At 33.7% G+C, this 23,960-nt stretch overlaps 1 long non-coding RNA gene across 2 annotated transcripts in view; it reads left to right on the top strand.

Annotated features, from left to right (window-relative positions):
- Positions 1–23,960, top strand: part of LOC116069267 — a 1,149,691-nt gene that overhangs the window by 94,558 nt on the left and 1,031,173 nt on the right. For both annotated transcript variants that reach the window (XR_004109948.1, XR_004109947.1), the window contains exon 2: positions 3,742–3,859. This is a non-coding gene — a long non-coding RNA (uncharacterized LOC116069267). The remainder of the gene's footprint in view (positions 1–3,741; positions 3,860–23,960) is intronic.

Raw genomic sequence — 23,960 nt, 5'->3', positions numbered from 1 at the left:
AATGCCACAGTCATTTTGGCTGTAGGCGGCTTAGGAACTCAGAAGCTAATAAAGTCCTTTGACACACCTATTCCTGTGGAATAAGAAGATAAGAAGATAAACATAGGATTCCTTACAAAGAGGTAAATCACCCTGACTTTCTTTCACACAAAAACACACACAAGCACAAAGAATACATACATAAGGGCAGCTCTAAATGGACTTAATGGATTATAAAAAAACAAAAAAGGTCGGGGGTCCATACTGGAGAAGACACAGGGAAAGCTATAGTGGAGAAATGAGAGCTGGACATGACCATATTTGCATAAACTTATGAAAATTTTAGTATACAATAGCACTTGTTAAAAGACAAGGAAAATGCATAGGGCACTAATACTAATGTGCATCAGTACTGATTTATTCTTTCATAGATCTTCTTGGCTTTTATGTTCATACTTTTTATTATTTTCCAGAATATACCTAGGTAGATTGTAACTGTTTTTATCAGAAAAAAATCTCAATATTAGAGATCATATTTGGTATAGTAGCTTTATATAATGGTGATAAAATAATCTTGCTCCCTCTTCCAAATTAATCAAACTACAGGGATTATATTATTAAGATAAAAATTGTTTCACATATAAGGTTTGAGTATGATCAATATTTTTCCCAATACTTGGTGTTTATTGGATTTCTTGTGTTGATTAATTTCTGTCAATTTGACACAAACAAGCATCACCCGGCAAGAGTGAATCTCGATGGAAAACTTCCTTTCATTTTCTTGAATTTTGGGCATGCTTGTGGTGCATTTTCACGATTATTGATGTTGGAGAGCCTAGCTCACTGTGGGAAATGGTCCTTTACTATATAAAGAGATGTGGTGAACAAGGCATGGTGAGCAAGCTAGTAAAAGCAGCACTCTCCCAGTGTTACTGCCCCTGCTCCTGCTTGATTTTCCTCCCTGAATTGAGATGATGACAGACTGTATCACAAAGTGTAAACTTAAACAACCCTTTCCTTCGATACTTTCTTTTGTTTGTGGTGTTTATTACTGCCATAGAAATAAGCTAGGAACCCCAATGCTTCTGTAGCTAGTTTTCAGATAACATAGCAATTAATCCTTGAAGGGGCAATTGTAAAGTTTCAATTAATTCACGTGTCTAGAAGTTGTAGGTGTGCCTATTGACATGGAGAGCATAATGGAAAACATAATGGAATTTGAAACAAGATTCTGAAAACCTTTGTATACTTTGACAGTGCTCAAGTTGAATCATTTTAGTGCTGATTACCTTATTAGTTAAACTACATGGATTTCAATGAACTGGTTAAAGTAGGAATCATCCATTGTCACTAAATAGATTAGATACTAAAAATAATTCTTGTTTTTATTAATTTATTGATACATTCAACAAGTATTTCTTGAATGAATTTTAATTAAATAGATGAAAAGCTTAAAACGGAAGTCCTGAAGGTGTAGGCTCTGTCAACAAAAGAAATATAATTTTAGAGTAAGGATAATAAATTAAAATCCCCGACTTACATAGACACAAATTTTTTCATTGAATGAATGGCAACATTGAACAGTTGGAAAAAAATAGCCCTGAGTGAATCCATGTATAGCAACAGCTCCTAGCAATCATTGTATTTAAGACTTTGTAAGGAGATCGAGAGTATCTTTCTTACCCAAGCAGAGGAAAAACAAAACAATAGTTCAAAGAACAGAATCTCATAAACGTTGAAACAGTGAAATAAGAGCATAATTAACTATTGAAGGTTTCAAAATGTTTATAAAGTAATAGAAGTTTGAAAAGATCATGAAAATAACACTCTTGGAAAGGATATGCCCCCATTGTATTTATGTAATGAAAGCTGGGATAAACTTTTAGAAAAATAGATTTTAAAAATCTGCAATAATTAATTGTTTAGGACAAGATAGATTTAAAATACTTTGAGAAGGACATGAAGATAGCTGGATAGGAAGGTGCAAAGGCTCTTGACAGATTGGGGATGGGAAAGAATATGATAAAAATTATATGAAAAACCATTTAAGAAAAAAGGTAAATAAATTTTAAACATGTAAATATATGTGATTAGAAATGATAATATATTTAGCAGAGATAAAAGGTAGAAGTGACTCATATTAACAGTATTTGTGAAATGTGAACAAAAGCAGGAATATGATAATTGAAGTTCCACTATAAGAAAACATTCAAATAACTTGGAATATGTGATCATCTTGTTACATGGAAATATACAGAGGATTATTACTGTGTGACTGGAATTCTCAAGGTTTTTAAACAGCAAAGATTGACAACTATGTGATCCCAAATTTTAAAAAGCATCATGCATCAGAAAGATGACTGATGCTAAATTAAAAATCATAATAGATATATCAACTCATTCGAATGTGAAACACATAAATTCCTCTGCAGACTGACATGAGTAATTTCCTTGAGAGGCAGAGACATGGCTTGTTGTAATAGCATATAGTGAGTTTTTTAAAGCTATCTTCTTTCACTGCAAATAAAACTTCAAAGATAAACTTATTAGTTTAGCTGACTTTTCTCCTGGTCTTTGAGATAATCCATAGGTCCCGTGGAGATTAAGTACTTCAGTATCTGGCCCTGCTGATGGAAAAAGATTGTGTGGAATTTGTATGTTTAAAGCTGGGGGTTCTTTTAGGGTTTTTTTTTTTTTTGTTAATTACATGTACATGTGGAAATAAGTGCATAGGAGGGCAGTTGTAACCATTCAATGTGTGTACAGGATGATGAACTCTTACCTCTGCAAGATTAGCAAATGTTCTTAGGCATTGAGCTATATTACCAACAGTTGTTTTTAAAATAAATCAACTATAAACTAACATATTACTTTTTATTGCAGCATTTTATTTTTTAATTAGCATGGTGTAACAAGAGACAGGATCATCAAGAATATTTTCACTGGGAAGGGCTTGAGGACTTAACTCTTTTAATATACTTGCCTAGGAAATGAGATTCCTCTGGATTTGAAAACCTGTGACAATAATCTATTAACAAATAATCTTCCCATGTGTATATCTTTTCCATTAATGCTAGTTGTATAATTTTAAAAGACATCTAACCAAATCATAAGGAAGTTCTCTCCTTTCCCATTGCATATGAGAAATTCGAGAGTCAAAAAAAAAAAAAAATCCAGACATTTGTCTTTCTAGTCCTCTCATTGAAAACAGGCAATACTCCATCTTCATAGTTTCCTTTAATAGATCACGCAATATTTGAATATGTAGGATTTCTTTATTAAACCAGATACATATATGTACACATATATATGTATATGTGACTTACAATATAAAGAATTATAAAAACAAGTTCTGTATTACTACTTGGCCAATAGAAATTCATTCACTATTTGGCCAAAATAATTGAGCAGGTTTTCAGATACTCATTTAGCTAAGAGAAATAGAACTTAGCCTATCTCTTGATATCATAGATTTGCTTATTAAGATATTTATGCCTAAAATAATCACCTCAGAATCATTTTAAAAAGCACATTGGAGATGAGAGGTGATGTTTAGTTTGATTCATACACATAGTAAGGTAAGCTCGGTGCAGCTGAGGAGTTTTACTTCATACTTTTTTAAATTCACTTTAAAAAATTGCTCATTATACATTCACTCAGTATTTAAAGCCATTGTGTTCAGAAAATAATGTAGTTTTTCCTTACAGTTTTATAATTTGCACAAAAATCATTTTATTTGACAGTATAACTTTTTTTTTCCAGAATTGAGCACAGTAATCATAAGAACTAAAGGAAAGAGATAAAAATAACCTATGGATATTCCTCTACTGTGACATTTATTCCGAATGAAACATTGAAACAACTCACAGATGTGGATACTGTAAGTATTGTCTAATAAGTTAAGATAATTTTTTTATTAATGGGTAATATTTTATTATACAAATTCTTCCAAAAAATTGAAGAATAAAATTTGTTTCTTAGTTGCCGAATACTATAAACTTTTGAAGTGAAAGGAGATAAGAAAACAATAGTATATGTATGAAAAAAACTCTGACTATAAAATCATTAAATTTTAGAAAAAATAATATAAACAAAATAAAAAATGTCAAATGTAATTGGCAGAACATATTTAGGTATGTGATTATTTTCTTTTGAGAAATTAAAATCCTTATAAAATCATCTGAAAAAGAGACAGGCTTTCTCTGAATAAGAATTTCAATACTCATTATTGAATGACTACAAGGTCAGTTATTTAAAATTGGTGATACTTTTCATCTATAAGAATGGCCATGATGGTAGAGCCAAGTTCAATTAATGAAAGGGTCACTCTGTGCCTAATTAGCTCAGTAAGTATTCTTTTCTCCAAACCTCTGGTATTTAAGGACATGAAACCTTTCCATGCCTACAGAGAAAAATAAAAATTGTAAACTGGCCTAAGGGCTTGATGTGATCTATAAATAAAAAATAAATGGACTTGCCACTTAACATTCCACAGCACTTTAGTGTAATTTGGGGTTAAGGGCTCTTATGCTTGGTAAAAATGTTGAGTTTGAGAGCATCTTTCTATTTGACTGTGCTCTGATCTCTCCTGGGTCATAATGTCTTTGATCTTCTGAATTTCAAAAGAAAATATGACCTTAGATTGCAACACAGAAAGACATGATTTAAGAATGCTAATTCTAGATAACAATGGATTTAAATTGATATATATATGTATATATATATGTGTGTGTGTATTCATATATATGTGTATAAGTATACATGTATTCATATATGTGGATATAGGAATATACTGGCTGATACTCAATTAGAGATCATCTGCAATATGACTGATTGACCTTGCTCCAGCTTAGCTGATGACTGCAGAATTGAATGTCAAACCAAGAAATACATGAATATACTATGCATTAAGTTTTTGTTCTTATATTGCCCATAAAGATCACTGAGTGGAAATAGTATCCTTTGGAGGGATGAGAGGAAAGCATGAAATGTATGTGAATATAATATTATTGTAAGAAAATATTAGACATTAAAACTTAAAATTACTTGACATAGAACCTATCTTTTCAGAAGTAGAGCATTTGTTTTCGAACCTCACTTAGAATAAAGCCTTTGAAATTCTGTTGATTTACACCTGTAAATTTTTATTGGGTATTTTAGTGATTTACATTTCAAATGTTATCCCCTTTCCTGCTTTCTTCCCCAGGAAGCCCTTATCCTTTCCTCCCTCTCTCTGCGTCTACAATGGTTCTCCCCCACCCACCCATCCACTACCAACTCCCTGCCCTAGCATTTTCCTACACTGGGGAATCAAGCCTTCACTGGACCTCTCCTCCCATTAGAGACACCTTATATAATGTACAATGCTACTTGGGTTTGGAGTTTGAATTTTTGAATCTTACGTATAAATTAATATTTTATTATATTCAAGACCTGGCTGTTAAATCTGCTTTATTATTTAAATGGGTAAGTAACATTAAGCTATTTTATCTATCTTTTAAACTTTACCTATGTATTATGAAGTATCCAGTACAAAAAAAAAAATACAGAATAGCTGAATAAAGAATTTGTTTTAAAGACAATTTAATACTCAAAACATGTTAAATAAGTTAACTGGCTCAACTTTGGAAAAAATGTTAACATATTTTCTTAATATTATTTGTCACATATCTCATGTTTTCTTTATGTCATATCTCTGTCTCTCTCTTTTTTTTTTATTTAAATCTGTACTTATAAATTCACTAAGACAAAATACTAAGTCATATTCTCCAATATGTCTACTCCTTAATTTATGGTAATTGAAGATATATATATACTTTTGTTGTTGTTTTTGTTTGTTTGTTTTGTTTTTGTTTTTGTTTTTCGAAACAGGGTTTCTCTGTATAGCCCTGGCTGTCCTGGAACTCACTCTTTAGACCAGGCTAGCCTCTGACTCAGAAATCCCCTTGCCTCTGTCTCACAAGTGCTGGGATTAAAGGTGTGCTCTGCCACTGTCAGGCAAAGAAGATATACATTCTTAAATCTTTGGTCTTTAGTCCAATATAAGTTTACTTAGAAAAGTGTTGAAGTTGGTATCTGAAATTTCTACAAGCACATATAGGTTATTGGGACTTTTCTTCTACTCTAGAACTCACTATATATACCAGGAAGGCTGGGAACTAATGTACATCTGCCTGTATTGTTTTCCCAAATGTTGGGATTATTGCTTATATTACAATCCCCTACTAGATATTTTTCAATTAAAATTCATATTGTTTGCATCTGTAATAATCCATTCCCTTAAATCATACAATATCCACATCCACAGCATATTCATTTTGATGTAAATTCAACTGTTTTTTTTTTCTAAGAAACAATATTATATTCTAATTCTAAATCAAGGAATTAAATCTAAGATGAAGCTATATTGTAACTGAGATCAGAAAAAAAATACCATTTTGCCGTATTTTTTTCAGTTTGCATGCTTCTTCTACCCTCCACATAACCTTTTATTTTCAGAAGGTATTCCAAACTAGAGTGCTTACTCGCCAGGTAGATGCCTGAGGAATTACACAAAATAAAAATATGTCAAGATTTTATTATTTTCTGAGAATAGTACAAGCAAAAGTCTCAACAGGAGAAAGATATATCCCAATTTCATTTTCTCCAACGAAATACTTATGAATGGCTGAATCCAAAGTGAATCACCATAAAAGTGACCATATCAATGCCAAGGACATGCTTAGCCAGACTATTTACATATATATAGAACAAGGGATTCTGTAAGGGAAGGAGGCAGATAATCTGATTGTGTCAAAGAACCTTGCTGGTCTAGAACAAAGGATGTTCAATGTAATACTCTGTTCCCCTGGTGAGATGATGTCAGCAGAGGTGTCTGAAAGTCTCTGAAATATTCCCACATGGAGTGACATAGAACAGTACAAGGAAAATAGTACAAGTATGTTCTTGTCTCCCACAGGATTTTGGACCTCAATGGGAGATTCCTCCAGAGGCTAACATGCATCCATTTTCTGCTTAGAAGTCTTCTAGGGAGTCAGAATAATCAGTCCTAAAAATTATACCACAAATTGTAGAGAGCACAGATTTGTGTGAGAGCTCTTTCCTCAAACGTAGGACATTAATTTCACCACACAACTGCCTCCTCCTCTGGAAAAAATACTACACTTAGGCTTTATTATTGAGTTATGCTCCATAGTGATTATCATTTTACATGCCTGCTTACTCTATGTTTTTAGGGAGTGAGTCCACACAAAATTTTCCATTTCTTTAGAACAGTGTCATACAAACCTGTTTAGGTTACCACAGTATACAAACCTTTGCTTTGTTTGGGGTAAAATTATTTTAAAAACATAATCCATCCTCAACTGGACTGCTTTTTATAAAGAGTGTTTATAAAGATTAATGTAGCAACAATATTACAACATTGCAGGTCACTCTTAAAACAACTTTGCTCCGACTGATTTCCTTTTTGCCCCAGCTCTTTCACTGCTTATGTACTAGGTATGTTTTCCATTTGTCCTTGTGAGAATAGAGATGGAGTAAGGTTAAGAAGGGTCAAGTAAACCATCTTCTGGTAAACTATACAAAGCAGAATCAAGAGGCCATATACTTAACTACTGCATGCACTTTACTTCTATTTAAAAACACCAGAAGGCTAGAAATATGCATAAAATACTAGGAAAAGAACTGAAAAGATGTACTAGGTTTATGGGATTAGAAGCAATGTAAGTGGGGTCTAAACTGAGTTCACCTGGATGAGGTATGCAGGAAAGAGGCACTGACAACAAGGTCAGGGAGGTTTAAGAAATAGTATAAGGGAAGTCAAGAGTGTTCAGGATCAAATCAGAAAGGGATTTCAGGAGGAAAAAAAACATGTTGAAAGAACTGATTGTGCTGAAATGAGTCAGTGAGAAAACAATAAGGAAAAAGTGAAAAGCAAAATTTATCAAAATATTTCACACTGAGTATAGAACTGGCCCAAATAAACTAGCCTTTACATGTGTGTGTGTGTGTGTGTGTGTGTGTGTGTGTGTGTGTGTATGTGTGTGTGTGTTTGTGTGTGTGTATGCGTGTGTGTGTGTTTGTGTGTGTGTGTATGTGTGTGTATGTGTGTTTGTGTGTGTATATGCATGTGTGTGTGTATGTGTGTGTGTTTGTGTGTGTGTATGTGTGTGTGTGTTTGTGTGTGTGTGTTTGTATGTGTGTGTGTTTGTGTGTGCGCGTGTGCGTGCGTGTATGTGTGTGTGTGTGTGTGTGTTTGTGTGTGTGTGTGTGTGTGTGTGCGTGGTGTTAATCCAGCTTGAATTGGCTCATTTCCTCTTTGGCAGAGAATACCTATCATGAGAAATAAAGATTACTAGGAAAGATAGCAAAATAGATGAAACATGAGCACTAACTACAAACAAAGTTTTTCTGAAATTTCAGGGTCTGAGGTGAAGTAGATATTATCTTTGGGATCCACTGTGAAAACACATCGCTACGTAATTTGACAAAGCCAGTTTCTGATAGCTACAGCTTCCCAGTCCCTAAAATGTAAATAAAAAGGAAGGACAAGCCAGCCTGATATACCTATCTCCTGAGAGGCCCTGACAGTATCTGACTAATACAGAAGTAGAGGCTCACAGCCATCCATTGAACTGAGTACAGGGTCCCCAGTAAAGGAGCTAGAGAAAGGACCAAAGGAACTGAAGGGTTTGCATCCCCTTAGGACGAACTACAATAGAAACTAACTAGTACCCTCAGAGCTTCCAGGGACTCAACCACCAACCAAAGAGTATACATGGTGAGACAGATTGCTTTGGCAGCATGTGTATAGTGGAGGATTGCAAAGTTGATCATCAATGGGAGGAGAGGCCCTTGGCCCTCTGAAGGTTTTGTGCCCCAGTGTAGGGGAATGCCAGGGCCAATAAGTGGGAGAGGGTGGGGTGGCAAGCAGGGGGACGAGGGAGGCAACGGGTTTGTTCTTGTTTTTTGTGTCTTTTTTGGTCTGCTTTTTTTTTTCCCGAGGGGAAACTCAGAAAGGAGAAATCATATGACATGTAAATAAAGAAAATATCTAATAAAAAACATATTAATCTAAAACAATCATTAGAAATATTAGTAAATTCAGTGTATGTACAGTGTTTTTCATATTCCTGCACTTCTTGTTATTACTTTGAGTCAGGTGTGTCTCGTCAATGAAGAATATTAGAGAAAAACTATATCTTCTAGTATTACAATGGTAAGGAATGTCTTGTAGGACTTTTAAAAGTCTGTGACTGTCATGGAGAGATACTTGATTCTTTCCATGACTTTCACAATTATCCCATTTTATGAAATGAACCCAAAATAAATATGAAAGGCAGGAACCCATTTTTGTAAAAATAGACAAGGGAATAATTCTAAGTCTCTTGGAAATGCTTTCTCTTTAACTAGAGAACTATGAACATATACAAAATATAGGGATGCTTAGAGTCCTTTGAGACAGGTATTGTATAATGTAGTTTGCTCTCGTAAGTGAGCTAGAGATCTAGCATTAAGCAAATGTAAATCTTGATGTGGAAATTTTTTTTTTTACCAAAAGAATAAACAACCTCATATGGCCCTTTGCATGATAGAAAACTCCCTAAGCCAGATAAAATGCAAAAAGTTCTAAGACTGTCAATACCTTTTCCTGAGCTGTCTCAAATACAAGCAAATGTAATTTTTATTTAACTATTTACTACTGAAAATATCATACATGCATATATAATGCATATTGATCATGACTACTCATAATGTCTTTCCTTCAATTTTTTAACTTACCCAACACATCTTCTTCCCATATTCAGAAGTTCTTTCTTAATGTACTGATTTCAATTAATGGTGTGCATACAATGTTAATAACTATGAAGATTAAATAGAGATCATTAATCACAGAAGACATAATAGTTGTCTAAATGACATTCATGTTTTGAAACTTTTCATAGGGAAGTGTATACCTATATATGTATATATATATTAAATATGTAAGTGCTCAAAGAAAAAAGTTATACTATATACACAAATGATTCATTTCCTTGTGTTACCAAATCAATTTAATTACTTTCTAGAGTGATTATTTTAAAATGCCAGAAGAAATAAAATAAGATTACTTTTCTGTGGCTCTCAACTTTTATCTTCAGAGTAGATGTCTCACAAATCTAGACATAACTAAAAGAAATTTACAGACAGCTTTAAAGGCACTAGTCAAGCAAGGAAGGGAAATCCAGTATTAAAGTAAGAGAACCAATTTTCTTATATGTATTTAATAAATTGATATCTTCTCACATTGTAGGATGTATATACTGTGTGTATCTTTTAAGTTTCTATATGCAATCCCATCACTTGTTTCTAAATGAAAACCATTTTGTGCTTACTTTCATTTAAGTAGAAACACTCTTTTTGATGATTCTGTGTTAAATTAGCTCAGTTTCCTGTTCCTTTACAAATTGAAAACCACACCTAATCTCAGATGTATTGAATGGAAGCTACACTTAAGGGAGGGAAACATCAAATCTAAAGATGTCAATTCCTAAAGTTTGTTCTATTTCTGTTTATGGGACTTATACAAAATCATAAGCTCATTTGTAGCCAAAGACAGTTATTCCTGTAATTATATATAGTGTTCATTCTACTGTGGGCTTCCCCTCCCCCCTGCATTCAAAAGCTTTCTCCATTTGCAAAAGTTGACAGTATATGAACAACTCATACTGCTTATTATATTCTTATGTAAGGAATGACCAGTTTGGAGAAATTGTTTTCAATATTTAAAGAAGATGTTTAATCACCTGCAGTGGTATAGTTTTCACGAGAGTAAAAACATGGTTAGTGACACCTTTTAGCTTCTAGACTTTCAGGAGGCTCCTATTCTTAAGTCAGAAGAGAGGGCATCATGTTCCTACATTAAAAGCTTCTGTCTCTACCATAGAACTATCTCTGGATTTTTCCCTTTCTAAATGACATTCTTTCACAGAGGTATTGTTTGTGTGTTTGTTTGCTTGACTGATGTTTTATTTTATTTTGGTTCGGTTTGGTTTGATTGGGTGGGTGGGTGGTGGGTTATTGGTTGGCTTTATTTTGTTTTGGTCTTATTTTTCGTGGTCTTCAAAGATTTTAATATATTCCTTCAAAACAGGATAAAAGTGAGTAAAAAGTGAGATAGTCTTCTCTATATTTAAAGAAGTCTTATCAGGGTGATATTAAAGAAAAATTGCCCAATATACAATCTTTTGTGCAGTAAAAAATGTGATCGATATTCATTTGCTACTTTCAGTGTGAACACAGTTTTTCCATAGAGCTTCAAGTATGCACACAAGCCAGAGTGATACTAAAACATGCTACTTCAAATTCTGATCATTTCTTTTGTCAAAGGAGCATGATCAGAACTCATGAGTCACTGTTAAGTATAAGTGTAGTGTGAAGGAAAAGGAAAAATACATTAGGAGTGGTTTTGCCAATTTGTATAATTTTTCAGTTAAGCAATCATAAATCAAGGAATATTGTATTTTTTGAGGCTCATTAAAGAGGCATTACACATCAGAATAGTGAAATCGTCAGCATAATGAAATGATGAATGCCTGTGACTATTGGTATGTAAATGATGTGAGACAGATTCAGGGTGTTACAAAGGAGAATAACAATCTCTCTGACAGTTCCCTATAGGTGCAGTTGCTGGATGCTAGTGACAGATGTTAAGTGCAAACCTCTCCAGTAGTATGCACTTATTAGCACTCGGTAGAAACTTGCAATATAAAATAAGAAGAAAAGCAGCCTACAGAATTAATCTAGAAAGAGTCATTCAACCAGTCATTCAACCATTGTTATTTTGTATGTTTTGTTATTCATCATTTTATTTGTTTATATTTCAAATGCTATCCCCCATTAATTCCATTTGTACCTCTGCTGTTTTGTCCTATTTACATTTGTCTTACAGAATTCTTTCAGTTTTAAGAGGTCCCATTTATTAATTGTTTGTAATGTGTGAGCCATTCGTGTTCTCTTTAGGAAATTTTCCCATGTCCCATTGTGATCAAGGCTATTTTTCACTTTCTCTTCTATTAAGTTTAGTGGATCTGGTTTTTGTTGAGGTCATTGATCCAATTGGACCTGACCTATGCAGGGTGATAAATGTGGATCAATTTTCATTCTTTTACATACAGATTGCCACTCAGCCCAGCACCATTGGTTAATGATGCTTTCTTTATCTCCCATAAGCTATGATCCTTTGTGTCAAGCTCAAGAAAACGGAACAGACACTGCTAGGTTATGTTCTGACCCTCTAATCTCCCACCTAATGAATGAGCCAACTAGAATCCAAAATTCAAAGAAGTGGGGCTGGAGAAATGGCTCAGACATTAAGAACACTGACTGTTCTTCCAAAGGTCCTGAGTTCAATTCCCAGCAGCCACATGGTAGCTCACGACCATCTGTAATTGTATTCTTTGACAGAAATCAAGTGTCCGTAAATTTGCCACTTTATTTCAATTCTATTCCATTGACCAATCTAAATGTTTTTGTTTATTTCATTTCGTTTTTTTTTTTTTTTTTTTTTTTTTTTTTTTTTTTTTAATCACTATTGCTCTGAAGTACAGATTGAGATCAAGGATGGTGATTCATCCAGGAGTTCTTTTATTGTTCAGAATCATTTTGGTCATTCTAGATTTTTTGCTTTTCATATAGAGGTGAAAATCGCTCTTTAAAAGTCTGTAAAAAATTGTTTTGGAATCTTAATGGGAATCACATTAAATATGTAGACTGCTTTTGGTAAGATGGCCATTTTTACTATGTTAATCAAACCGATCCATGAGCATGGGAGATATTTTCAACTTCTGAGGTCTTCTTCAAATTCTTTCTTCAGAGACTGGAAAGTCTTGTCATACGGGTCATTCACTTCCTTGGTTAGATTTACGCCAAAATATTTCATATTATTTGTGACTGTTGTGGAGTGTTGTTTCCGTAATTTCCTTTCAATCTGTTATTAAATCAGAAGGAGGGCTTCTGATTCGTTTGAGTTAATATAATATCTAGCCATTTTACTGAGGTTGTTATTAGCTGTAGGGATTTTCTGGTAGAATTTTGGGGATTGCTTATGTATACTATCATTTCACCCTTAAAATCTTTCTTTCAAATCCGTATCACCTTGATCTCCTTTTGTTGTCTTATTGTTCTAGGTACAACTTTAATTATTAAATTGGATAGATGAGGAGAGAGTATGCAGCACTGTCTTCTCCCTGATTCTACTGGAATCGCATGTAGTTTCTCCCCATTTAATTTAACATTGGCAATGACTTATATTGTTTTTATTATGTTTACATATGTGCCTTGAATTCCTGATCTGTCAAAGACTTTTAACATAAAGGAATGCTGGATTTTGTCTAAGGCTTTTTCAACATCTAATGGGATGATCCTGTGATTATTTCTTTGAGTTTGTTTATATAGTTGATTAAGTTGAGTAATTGTGTACAATGAATGATTCCTGTATGCCTATGTTAAAGCCTAGTGTATAGTGATTTTATATGTTCCTGGATTCAGTTTGCCAGAATTTTACTGAATATTTTTTATTGATGTTCATAAGTGAAATGGATCTGAGGTTCTCTTTCTTTGCTGAGTCATTTTGTGGTTTAGGTATTAGGGTAACTGTGGTCTCATTGATTAAAATAAGTAGTCTTCTTGTTATTTAGAGTTTGTGGAATAGTTTGAGGAGTATTGGTTTTAGATCTTCTTTGAAAATCTGGTATAATTTTGCACTAAGCCTTCTTGTCCTGGGCTCTTTTTGGTTGGAAGGTTTTTAATGATTGTTTCTATTTTCGTAGCAGAGCAGCTACATGACAGTTTAGATAGTTTACCTGATCTTGATTTAACTTTGATACATTGTATCTATATAGAAAATCATCCATTTCATCTAGATTTTCCAATTTTGTTGAGTATAGGCTTTTAAAGTATGGTCTGATGATTTTTTTGAATTTCCTCACATTCTATTATGTCTCCCTTTTCATTTCTGATTTTATTAATTTGGATACTGCTTCTGTGCCTTTTAGTTAGTTTGGCTAAGGGTTTTAGTATTATTGATTTTCTCAAAGAACCAGCTCTTGGTTTTGTTGATTCTTTGTATTGTTTCTTTGTTCTAATTGGTTAATTTCAGCCCTGAGTTTGACTATTTCTTGCCTTCTACTCCTCTTGTGTGTTTTTGCTTCATTTTTTCTGGAGATTTCTGGTATGCCTTTAAGTTCCTAGTGGGAGATTTGTCAAATATCCTGATGAAGGTGCTTACTGCTATAAATTTTCCTCTTAATACTGCTTTCATAGTGTTCTATAAGTTTGAGTTTGTTATGTCTTCATTTTCATTGAATTCTAGAAAGTTTTTAATTTCTTTATTTCTTCCCTGACTAAATAATTATTGAGTAGAGAGTTGTTCCGTTTACATGAGTATGTGGGATTTCTGTTGTTTCTGGTGTTGTTGATCTACTAGAATCCAAGGACTCCAGGAATTAATTCAATCTTTTTTTTTTAATCTGGTGAGATTTGTTTTGTGTCCAATTATATGGTGAATTTTTGAGAAAATTCTGTGAGGTGCTAAGAAGGAATATTCTTTGAGAAGTGTGAAATGTTCTGTAGATATTTGTTAAAACAATTTGATTCATAACTTTTGTTAGTTTTAATGTGTTTCTGTTTAGTTTATGTTTTGATGACCTATGTATTGGTGAAAATGAAGTGTTGCAATCTCCCACTATATTTGTGTGGGGAACAATGCATATTTTGAGCTTTAGTAAAATTTGTTTGACAAATATGTGTGCCCTTAAATTTGTGGTATAGATGTTCAGAATTAAGACTTCATCATGGTGGATTTTTTTCTTTGTTGTATATGACATGTCCTTCCACATCACTTGATTACTTTTGGTTGAAAGTCTATTTTATTAGATATAAGAAAGGTTATTCTAGATTGTTTCCTGGGACCATTTACTTGAAAATTTTTTCTAGCCTTTTTCTCGGAGGCAGTGTCTATCTTTGTTCTGAGGTGTGTTTCTTGTATACATCAGAATGATGGAACTGGTTTTTTAGGCTGTGTTGTTTTATTGGTGAATTGAGTCTATTGATATTAAGAGATATTAATGACCAATGATTGTTAGTTCTTATTATTTGTTGTTGGGGGTAGTACTATATGTGTGTGACTCTCTTCTTTTGGGTTTAATGTGATATGATTAATTCCTATATATTAATAAAATATAAAATCAATTTTTAATATATTTTGAAAGTTTATATCTTAAACATATTTGAAAATAATTTTACCAGAAGAATCAGAATTTTAAATATTTCAAAATAATACACTATTATTTTTCTTCTTATCATGTGTTTATTGACTACTACTTATCCAAGTAATTTCAAACATTCATGTTTGTTATGATATCATATTCTAATCTTCAAATTATCACACAGACAGGTGACATTTATAACAACTAATGAAGTTATCATTTATTCCATGACTCAATAAACAATTCCTGAAGAGTTTCTATTACATCTCTGTTACTGAATCATGTATCGTTCTGAACTGCCTAAAAGGAAAGCATGAAGAAGAGATTGAAAATATCATTTCACAAAGAAAAAAACTATGTATATAATATTTTACCTTAAATTCTCATTGCTGCCTGTTCATTTAAAGATAGGCATTTATCCTTTTACATTTAAAGGGTACTTTTAAATTCATTAACTTATTTGGTTTTGTCATTTTCTTAGTCCAAGATCATTGTTTTTTCCTAGTAATTAATGCTGTATCTGTTTTTCTAAGCCTAAATTACAGTGCAACAAAGGACATTTACTTTATTGAATATTTTGTTCCATAGCCTATAGAAGGACTTTCCATGTAGGAAACAATTAAAAGACAAATAAATACTCTGTTCGGTCAGTTGGGTTCAGGACAATATTTATAGTATTATTATACATATGACTCCACCAATATTTCTCAAATCCAAATATCTTACCTTATTGATTTCTCATTTACTTATGTGTTAAACACAAATGTCACCCATATATCATTAGTTACCAATTGAACTAAAAGACTTACTGGTAATTTTAAAATTATATAATTCAGGATTATTTCTGAATCTTATTTTTGTAGATAAAATATATAATTATACATGCTGTGTTAAACTTATATGTTTATATGTTGATGAACATCCACTTTGCTAATCAGAATCTCAGAAATTCTTTGTACCTTAGTTAGTTAACAAGCTTCAGAAGTCACTCATCTATTGTGTCAAGTTTATATGGAGAGAGGTGAGCATCTTGAAATGACATTGCAAACTTTAATAGTTGAATAATAAAATATTATGTCAGATAATTCAAACTTGTTCTCTGAATCTTATAGCAGAAATAATTGAAGGATGCCACAGGTGAAGAATGGTATCTTACTTGTTGAGAGTATAAATCACATACCCAAAGTCACATAGGTACTTAACTCTGAATCCATGGCTATAAACAGGGCATCCAACTCATAATCCAGAGCTATTTGCTCTGCTCTACTAACAAAGTAGAAACTTTCCCTGTAGGTTTTCCTGGCTAAGTCCATTGAAAATTTCAAAAGACTAATAATAGCACAAAGACGAGATGTGCCTAGCACAGCAACGCTTGAAGAGATCCCTGCCTAAGTTATATTCACTGAGTATTCCTCATCTTGTGACACAATTTACTTAGGATTATGTCAAAGAATTTCAGTGAGGCACTATTCCCTTTATTCATTATATTTTACATTTTATACTTTATATTTTCTTAGAATTTCTAACAGGCTTTCTGCCACATAAAGCCAGATAAGGATGATTATTTATTCTCAATAAAGTGAAACCTTAGTATTGTCTTACTGTGCTCAATATGAATCACTCTACCTGGTACATAATAAAATGCAAGTATTTCCGTTTCCTCATGCAATACTTACTAGTCTAAATTTTGACATGAAATGTAAAATTGATTCATTTTTTAAAAAGGACTAAAACAGTTTTTAAAAGCATAGACCACCAACAGATCTGCCTTACTGCCCCCCTACTCCTCTTTCTAAAATTTTATCTAGCTGATTAATACAACAGAGCACTTCAGCTTTGGCGAAATACACTTATTCAATTCCGCTGAAGATTATAGGTTTCAAATAATAAAATTGGATTTTATTGAAGATTGAAGTGTGTAAATAGAACATTTGATTGAATTTAATAAAATGGTATCCTGCTGGTGGAGGCAAGTCATTTCCTCTAGTTTTAAGTCGATTACAAAGACAAGAAGCTATATGAACTATTTTGAAAAGAAATTTTTTGTCTAGAGGAAAAGACTACATTGAAAGAGAAGAAAAAGGAACAACATCTACTATTTTTAATAAAACGGTACCTAATTACATTTACAGCTATTTAGAAATTCATTAGAGAGATTTTCTGTCCTGTTTTGGTGGCCTTTTACAACAAACCACCACAGATAGACACAAAATGCAAGAAGGGAAAACTACTCATAAGTTTGTTTTTATCCTATGATTATGAAGAGCTTTATATTAATACTCATTCTGTACTTGTATTATGCAATTTTCCTTTTCTCATTTTTTCTTTTATTTAAAGTAGATGTGCTTCTCATACATTACACCCTGACCACAGTTTCTCCTCCATCCCCATGTCTCGGCTCCCTGCACTCATCCACACACAGATCCATTCTCCATCTGTATCCCTTTAGAAAGGAGCAGACCTCAAAGAACTCATCTTAAAAAAAGAAAAGAAAAGAAAACAAGGTAAAAGCCCACACATGGAGGGAGCACAAGGCAACAACAAGGCAACCCAACAAGAGAAATAGAGTCCCAATAACAGGCAAAATGTCAGATATTCCTGCACCCATACTTAGACGAATTTTGTTGTTCACAACAACAACAAGCAAACTTCCATAACATATATGCAGAGGACCTGGTGCAGACCCATGTAGACTCCATAACTTGTGCTTCAGTATCTATGATCCTATAGGAGATTTGCCTACTTGATCAAGTGCACCAGCTTTTCCTAATGTCGTCCATCCTTTCTGACTCCTACAATCTTCCTCAGAGCTTAGCTAATCCCACAGTTCTATTTTATATTAAAACAAATGAAATCACAGATTAGATACAGCAATATATGGTAACTCATGCTTCATAAATGCTTATTTTCCTTAACCAATTTTAATGGTCCATAAAAAGAAAGATGGAGGATTTTTGTTTCTCCTCTCCAAAAAGTAGTGAAATTTAAATTTACATAAAATAATAGAAGTTGTTAAATATGGTATAGAAATCACACTTATTTATGAGATATACAATACTTTGATTAACCACACTTTCTTAGTGTGAGTTATTATTGCTATGATGAAATGCCATGACCAAATGCAAGTTGTAAAGCAAAAGGTTTATTTGGCTTCTGCTTCCATAACTGTTTATCACTGAAGGAACTCAGGATAGGAACTCAAACAGGACAGGAATCAGAGGCAGGAGTTGATGCAGAGTCAGTGGAGTGTTCTGTTTTTTGGCTTGTTCATCATGATTTGCTCTGCCTGCTTTCTTTCCTCTTCTTTTCTCTTCTTTTCTTTTCTTTCTTTTCCTTTCTTTTTTACTTATTTACTTTACATCTGGATTATTGTTTGTTCCCTCCCCATTCTTCTCCTCTGAAAGAATCTATACCGTCCTGATTATATCCCCACTCTGCCACATCACAGCCCTTCAAGTGCTTGTCCCACTAAGGCCAGATAAGACAGCTGAGTTAGGGAAACTGATTTCACAGACAGGCAACAGTGTTATGGATAGCTCCTGCTCCAGTTATTCGGAACATGAAAACCAAGCTTCCCATCTGTTACATATGTGCAGAGGGCCTAGGTCCAGTCTGTGTATGCTCTTTGGTTTGTGTTTCAGTCTCTGAGAGCCCCTAAGAGTCCAGGTTAGTTGACTCTGTTGCCTTCTTGTAGAGTTCTTATCCCCTTTTGGACCCAGGATCCTTCCTCCTATTATTCCATAATTGTCCCCAAGCTCCAACTATTGTTTGGCTGTGGGTCTCTGCACAGCCATGCTAGACTCCTGTGTGCAAAAATAACAGATCATCATTAATAATGTCAAGGATTGGTCCTTGACCATGAGATGGGGCTTTAATTGGGCTGATTATTGGTTGGTCATTATATCAGTCTATATTCCATCCCACGACCCTGCATTTCTTGTTAGCAGAATAAATTTTGGGTAGAAATATTGTGGGTAGGTTGATGTCCCCATCACTCCACTGGGATTTCTGTCTGTCTTCAGGAGGTGGCCTCTTGAGGTCTTATATCCCCACTACTATGAGTCTCAGATATGGTCACACTCATTGATTCTTGGGATCCTCTCTTATTTCAGGTTCCTGGCAAGTGCCCAAGATGCCCTCACCCTATCAATGCAGATTTCTATTCATTGTCATGGTCATCTAGCCATCTTTCCTGATTCTGACCCCCACCCATTCTCTTCCCCATGCCTAGTTCCCTCCATCTATAAGCCTCAGCCTGCATTTTTATTTAAACCTAAGGTTGAACTTGACCACAATGAGCTGTCTTGTACACCAATCAAGCAAATGTCCTTCAGGCTTGTCTATGTTCCTATCTTGTGAAGTCATTTTTCTTGATGTTTGTTTGTTTTTGTTTTGAGTTTTGAGACAGAGTTTCTCTGCATTATACCCCTAGAAAGGACACAAACACACATACACATACACACACACACACATAGACATACACACACACACACACACACACACACACACACACACATATATATATATATATATATATATATATATATATATATATATATAGAGAGAGAGAGAGAGAGAGAGAGAGAGAGAGAGAGAAGCAAAGAAAAGAGTAACAAAATGACATATGGATACTTTTTAAGAGACCATTTGGAAATAATAGGATAGAGAGGTGACTCAGTGGTTAAGATACATACCCTTCTTCAAGATGACCTGCATTCTTGTTTTAGCATATATGAAACATAAGTAGCTACCTCCTGCAACACAAGCCACAGGATCCATACATATAGAGCAATCATAGATTCAGGAACACATAAAGAGAAAAAAATTAAAATAGAACAGATCTTCAAAACCAAGAAAAATGGGACCAAAATATGAGCTTGAGCTTAGGATTCACCAGGACAAATGTACGACAGGAGCTGAAGGTTGTTATAAAGGATAGTATTATATTGAACAAACTGATAATGAATGCTCCCAGAGAATATACATTATTGCATGGCCTAATATAATACTTTGAATGGTTTAGGATATATTATTTCTTATTTGAGTTCACTCCAAGGAAAATGCACAGTATGAATACATTAGTAGCTCCATTTCAGTTATTTGGGAAGTGTTTTCAAAGAAAGTATAGGAAAACATTTAAAGAAAGACATCTCATTAAATACTATGCATACACCTAAACATTGGAAACAGCTTTCTGATGTTTTAATGATCTTAGAACAGACACACATACAAAAAAATGAAATAAATTAATAGGAATAGCACAGGAGAGAAAAGAAAAGTTGATGAGAACATAGAAACAAGAATCGCGTTCTAAATTCATAGTTTCAATATGCAGGAAATAAAGTTAAGTTTAGAAACTAAAACAAAAAAGGAAGTGACAGAGTAAAATAAATATAAATTACATGAAAAAATGCATGAAGTCCAACTTGCCTTTATAAAAGAGCTGTTTGTGTATGTTCCTCAGTCATGGTTTGAAGACAAAGGTAACAAAAATTTTTGAGTACTAAGAACTTGATGGTGTAACTGATGCAGGAAGAAGCAAGTCTATTCAGAAAAAGAAAAGTACAGGCTGGAGACCGCATAGTCTAAAAAGATCAAGAGTATTTCACCAACATATTACTTGCTTGGGAAATGGGTTCCAAAATATTATCACATGCATTTTTGAGATTATAATATAATTACATCATTCTTCCCTTCCTTTTTCTCCCTATAAGCTCCCCCATATACTCTCATTTAAATGCATAGCCTCCTTTTTCATTAATTGTTGTCATATGCATATAAATTTGATCAGGTATTAATCTGATTTAAGGGAAATCACAAAGAAAGAAGAAAAATATCTTCATAAAAAATAATGGTGGAATCTGTAGGTAAGAAACAAAATTATTACTCAGAATAGCATTGTAAGGAAGGAGAATGAAGTAATACCGATGTAAGATCAGATATTGTGACAAAATAGACATCAGAACTTCTCTTTATTGATGTAAGGCAGTAGTCTGTTCAGGCAACTTCGGCTCAGTCACGTAATAGGTCTAGAACTCTGGAGCCCCAGTGGGCAGTTTCTACCTGCAGGGGGCAGAAGGAATTCGGCTATAACTCCTGAGTCTTTGGCTCCTGTTTCAGTCACAACCTCTCACAGCTGCCTCCGCAGATGTGTGATCTATCCCTTAGACAATACTCCAAGCTCTCAGCATTCTAGTTGGACCCTATTGCCAGTCATCTGACCACAGCAAGCCTCGCCCCAGATAGCCAGGCCTCATACAATATAAAGGGCGGTTTGCCCCCTCCTCCCTCTCTTGCTCTTTGTCCTCTCTTGCTTCTTTTCTTCTTCTCTTACTCTCATGCCCTTTTCCTTTTCTCTCTTGCTCTTTGTTCTTCTCTTACCCTCTTTCTTCTCTTGCCTTCTTTCTTTCTCTCGTTCTTTGTTCTCTCTCTTGCTTTCCTCTCTTGCTCTCTTGCTTTCTTCTCCTTTCTCTCTCTCTCCTTCTCTTCTCCTCTCCTTCTCCTTTCTTTCTCTCAACATGACTGGCCTATTTTCTCTTTCCTATAATAAAATATCTCATTTATACATTGCCTCCCTTTTAACTAATGTGCCGTGCAGCCACAGGCCTCAGCAGCAGAGAGAGAGAGACCTAGGCTGCAGCAGCGGGCCACCAGGCCTTATTGAGAGAAAGCTCTAACTGAATTATGAATAACATTTGTTAATTTTAGAAGTTAATAGAATAACATGGTTCTTAAGTACTTTCCAAAGATAGAGTTAATTTTCAACTCATTTAAGTTTTCCTTAATACATTCCACAATAGTATCATTTGATCAAGAGACAGAGAAATGTAACAAAAATAGTAATAATTTTAAGGCTGTCATTATTCATCAGACCAGCATATACATGTCTTTTCCATTGTGAAAATTATTTGAAGTGAAATAAACTATTTTTCTTATATGAATAACTTTACATGCATGAGCATTATTCATGCTGAAATGAACGTTGATTTTATCCAATAGAAAAGTAAAATGGTCAGCCAAAATATCATTTCACCAGTATATTAATATACTGAAAGTAAAGTCAGGCATCATCTAAGGATCAAATTACCTATAGGAAGATTAAACTCTTGGCTAAATACTTAAGGCAAAATTCAGAACCTGAGAATTAAAATACAGTAATTTAATTTCAAACATAAATGAAAAACAAACCAATGATTCTGATTTTCTCTCACACTTTTGAGCTTTACAAATATGGTATGTAGAAAAATGTTTAATGACTTCCAGAACAAGCATTATTGGTTTTGATTTGCTCTCTAAAATATTTCAATAAGTTTTTTAAAAAAAGACAGAGGTGTCATTTCACCAGTGTCACCTGTTTCAAAGCCAACAAGAAGTCAGACATGCTTCTTAACCTTAGCTCCCATACACTACATATATGTAATTGCCCAAAGACAAAGAGATTCTTGCAGTTGGTGTTATACCATGTGTGCTGAAGGAAAATAATGCAGAATAACTGGAAATAGAACAGGAATGTGCATTTTGCAATATATGTAGTACCTGAGCTAATCATACTAAACCACAGCTTATACTAATATTCACATGGAAATAAGGGAATTGCTAGTGAATCAAAGGCAACTTAGAAAGGGGAGATAAATAATTAATTTCTTAATTATAACCTTTACTAAATATTAAATTACCTGTACAGTAATTTTTATTGGGATTCAATTGAAATAGATAAGTAAAATATTGATGGCTTTCTCTCTTAGAGTATGTCATTTTTATGTAGAGGTGGAGATTTTATTTTTAAGCTTAGAATAGCAATACAAAAACTTCTGGTGGAAGAAGACAGTTCAAATTACAAAACTTAGTTCTGGAATAAATGCTGAAGAGCAAGCAACACAAAGTTAGCATGCCAGCCGTGGGAGCTTCGTTGAGTTAGAAAGTGACTAGTGTGTAGTGGTTGCAAGAGAGGATATAATTGTTCTCAGTGTCAATTTGAGTACTCAGTTCTATATAACCATCTCTTTATTGTCTGGATCTGAAGGTATTTATTTCATTTTCAGAATTACTTTTGTGTAGATCGTTACATATTACTGTGATTATCATTGTTGCATTCGAATCTTAATTTAACTTAATTGAAATTGAATTGTATCACATCACAATTTTAGCTAATCAAAATAACGGATAAAGTCTGCAATAACTATTGCTTAAAGGAGCTTTTTAGCATTATGGTTTGCTGTCTACAAATCATATTAGCAGAATGACAGAATGTTAAAAGAGCTTTTGTTTTACAAAAGGAAATAAGAGATAAGTAATACATTCTATGACAATACTGAAAAGAATATCAGTTGTGGAGATGGTTCAAGGATGAGTGCAAGCATAGAAATATCTTTAGGCAATTGAGAGGTAGGTAATTGAAGACGCTATATAACTCGGACATGCTTGAAAGTATTTAGTATGTATCATGAAACAACAGCACAACAAAACCCTGCAATACTAGTTCTTGTACATTACTGTAATGTAGAGTTAGCCAAGGTAAAAAGCAAAAACTCCAGCATGTTTAGCTTTCTCCAGAAATGCAGACAGAAAAGAAGAAGATAGTGTTGATCAAACATCCTCTCATGTATTCCAAATCAGAAGAAAGCAGAGCCAAGGTATCTTGATTAGAATTACATTCAACATGAAACCTTCACTATTCCTTACTTCCAGGCTCCTCTTAGGCATATGTCAGGGTCTTGATTAAATTCCCAGCAC

This window comes from Mastomys coucha, unplaced genomic scaffold (genome assembly GCF_008632895.1).
Source record: "Mastomys coucha isolate ucsf_1 unplaced genomic scaffold, UCSF_Mcou_1 pScaffold22, whole genome shotgun sequence".
NCBI classification, from domain to species: domain Eukaryota; kingdom Metazoa; phylum Chordata; class Mammalia; order Rodentia; family Muridae; genus Mastomys; species Mastomys coucha.
The sequence above is the reverse complement of the archived record's forward strand: the minus strand, read 5'-3'. Positions and strand labels throughout refer to the sequence as shown.